The sequence below is a fragment of the Harpia harpyja genome, chromosome 7 (assembly GCF_026419915.1).
Source record: "Harpia harpyja isolate bHarHar1 chromosome 7, bHarHar1 primary haplotype, whole genome shotgun sequence".
NCBI lineage: Eukaryota > Metazoa > Chordata > Aves > Accipitriformes > Accipitridae > Harpia > Harpia harpyja.
In genome coordinates, this window is record NC_068946.1 from 192939 (window position 1) to 196399 (window position 3461).

General features: G+C 49.5%; 1 long non-coding RNA gene across 1 annotated transcript; it reads right to left on the minus strand.

Annotated features, from left to right (window-relative positions):
* Nucleotides 1–1469: 1469 nt before the first annotated feature.
* LOC128144509 (uncharacterized) lies at nucleotides 1470–3212 on the minus strand. Its single transcript, XR_008236103.1, has 2 exons — nucleotides 3030–3212; nucleotides 1470–1919 (listed from the first exon to the last, which is right to left on the minus strand). It is a non-coding gene; the product is annotated as an uncharacterized LOC128144509 (long non-coding RNA).
* Nucleotides 3213–3461: the final 249 nt, after the last annotated feature.

Sequence of the window (3461 nt, forward strand, 5' to 3'; positions counted from 1 at the left end):
TCTCTCTGCCTCTGCCCCTTCCTCCTCCCCAGCGCCAGCTGCCTGACCCTCACCCACTCGGCAGCACGCAGCGGATGCCTCAATGCTCCTCATCCACAAGGCTTCCTTGATACATGGCAGCTCACGCATGTAGCCAACAGAGGCCAGGAACAGCTCAGAGAGATCCTTCCTTGCCACAGGGACTGGCCATTCCTTGGTGCAGGCACCTACCAGCCAGACCCCCTTGCACTCCCTCCTCAGCCAGTTCCCCTGCCCAGGCAGCCCCCTTTACAGCTGGAGCCCCTTCACACAGCAGGGCCAGCCCCATCCTCAACCTCACTGGCCACACCTGGGGCCATCCCAGCCCCAGCTGGAGCCCATCAGGAACAGGGGCCATTGCCAAAGCCCCACAGCATATTATCCCTGCCCCTGCACCTACCCACATCCAGGGACACAGAGGAGGCAGGAAAAATTTATTTATTAATGCATATAAGAAATCCTGGCAATGAGTTGGCTACAAGGCTCAGTGCCCAAAGGCAGCAGGATGGGGTGATAAAAGGGAAGAGTAAAGCAGGAGGAAGGACAGAGGGACACAGAGGTGCAAGACCGGGAGCCAGAAAATGGGATGCTAGGGACAAGCAGCAGGAAAACAGTGTAGAGAGAGAAGCGCAGAGAGACTGAGCAAAACAACAGGGATGGAGATGGAGGAATAAATAATAGAAGTGGGGGAGAGAAGGTGAAGGGACTGGCAGGACAACAAGATAAAGACAGGACAAGGGACAGGGAAACATTCTCAAGTGATACGGGAGAAGAAACAGCAAGAACTAGAAAACAGAAACAGGGAGCCAGGTAGAGAGAAAATTTTCAAAAAGCAACAGCATACGAGAAACATAGGCAAGAACTAACAAATAGGCACAGGGAGATAGAAAGAGGGAGATGTAGAAAGAAAATCTAAGAAGTGACAGGGTACAGGACAGAGAGGGAAGAGTTAAGAACTAGAGACAGGGAGATGGATAGAAGGAAACAGAAAATTTTGAAAGCAACAGGGTACAAGAATCAAAAAGTAGGTACATGGAGCTGCACAGAGGGAGACGTAAGAACGAAATTTGAAAAGCAAAGGGTACAAGAAACACAGGTGAGAAATTAAAATAAGGTCAGGGAGACAAAGAGAAGGAAAAGTAGCAAGAAAATTTAAAAAGCAACTGGGTTTAAGAAACATGCAAGAATTTAAATAAGGATGGAGAGGTAGAAAGTTTCAAAAGTGACGACATACAAGAAACATAGGCCAGATTTTAAAAATAGGGACAGGGAGCCTGAGAGAAGGAAAGTGTGGTGGGTTGACCTTGGCTGGCTGACGAGCGTCCACCAAGCCACTCTACCATTCCCTCTCCTCAACAAGACCAGAGGGTAGAAAATACAACAAAAAAGCTTGTGGGTCAAGATAAGGACAGAGCAATCGCTCACCAATTACTGTCACAGGCAAAACAGACTCAACTTGGGGAAATTAATTTATTGTCAGTCAAAATCAGAGTACAATAATGAGAAATACGAACAAATCTGAAAAACACCTTCCCCCCACCCCTCTCTTTTTTTCCTGGGCTCATCTTCACTCCTGACTTCTCTACCTCCTCCTACCGAGCAGCACAGGGGGAGAAGGAGCGGGGGGTTGCAGTCAGTTCATCACAAGTTGTCTCTGCTGCTCCTTCCTTCTTTGTGCTCTTCTTCTGTTCCAGTGTGGTGTCACTCCCGTGGGGCCGCAGGTCCTGCCAGAAAACCTGCTCCAGTGTGGGCTCCTCTCCACAGCGTCACAGCCTCCTTCGGGTGAATCCGCCTGCTCTGGCGAGGGGTCCTCCATCGGCTGCAGGGTGCATATCTGCTCCGCCATGGACCTCCGTGGGCTGCAGGGGGACAGCCTGTGTCACCATGGTCTTCACTGCAGGCTGCAGGGGAATCTCTGCTTTAGGACCTGGATCACCACCTCCTTTTTATTCTTCACTGACCTTGGTGTCTGCAGGACTGACAGCTTCTGCACAGCTTTTTTTTAGCCCTTCTTAAAGATCACAGAGGTGCTACCAGCATTGCTGGTTGGCTCAGCTTTGACCAGTAGCAGCTCCATCTTGGAGCTGGAACTGGCTGTGCCCAACTTGGGGGCAAGTCCTGGTGTCTTCTCACAGAACCCACCCCTGCAGCCCCTATCCACTCCCCTGCCCCAGCTTGCCACACAAACTCACTACAACAGTGATCGGCTACAGGGCAGAGAGGGGGGATTGAAAAGTAAGGAAAGGGAGACAGAGAGAGACAGGGTGGGGAAATAGCAATGGGCTACAGGACAGAGAGGAGGAACTAATAAAAAAGGAGAGGGTACCAGACAGAGAGATGGATAAAAACAAATATTAGTGATGAGCCACAGGGCAAAAGGAAGAATTAAAAAACGGGACAGTGAGGTAGATGAGAGAGACTGAGAAATATCAAAAACACTGATGATCTAAAGGGGAGAGAGAGGGGAAATAAAGAATAGGGACAGGGAACCAGACAGAGAGAGAATAATAAAGACAAAAATGGGCTATGGGACAGTGAGGGAAGAAGTTAAAACATAGGGACAGGGACCTGGAACAAGAGAATCTAAGAAAGTAAAAGTGTATCCAGAATACAGGGCAGAGAAAGGAATTTAAAAATAGAGACACAGCATCAGACAGGTGAGAGCGGTGGGAATTGTGAAGGGCTAAAGGGCAGACAGGGAGGAATTAACAAGATTGGGATAAGAAGACAGACGGATAGATGGAGAAAGACAAAGTAGTGATGGGCTGCAAGGCAGAGACAGAGGATAAAAAAAAGAGGGATGGGACAGGTCAGAAGTGCAGAGAGAAAAAGAAAACAGAGAGGCAGAACAACAGAGAAAGAGGGGGACTTAGAGAACAAGAAAGGGAGAGGTACAGAAAAAAAAAACCCCAAAAAATTAAAGCAGTGAGAGAAAGAGAAGGTGGGGGCAGGGAGGGACTGGGATGCAGAAGAGGGGTGACACAGCCCCAGGGGTCCAGGACTCACTGTACCTCCCGCTGTTGGAGCTGCTGGGAGAATTTGACAGTTCAGACATGTCTGTCTCTCTCTCCCTCTCCCTTCCTCCTCTGTAGCTGCACTCACTTGACTGTCATCCACCTAAGAGAATAGATTGGTGTCTTCCAGCTCTTACAATATGAGGCTTCCTAGAAACACAGCCTCACATGCACACACACTACATGGCTCTACTGTGGTTTTGGTTATGCATACAGACCCTGCCGTGCACACTGCTGATCGGACCTGCTGAGGACTTGTGATGGGTTAACCCTGGCTGGATGCCAGGTGCCCACCAGAGCTGTTCTATCACTCCCCCTCCTTCTCAACTGGACAGGGGAGAGAAAATATAACAAAGAGCTCGTGGGTCGAGATAAGGATAGGAGAGATCACTCACCAATTACCGTCACGGGCAAAACAGACTCAGTTTG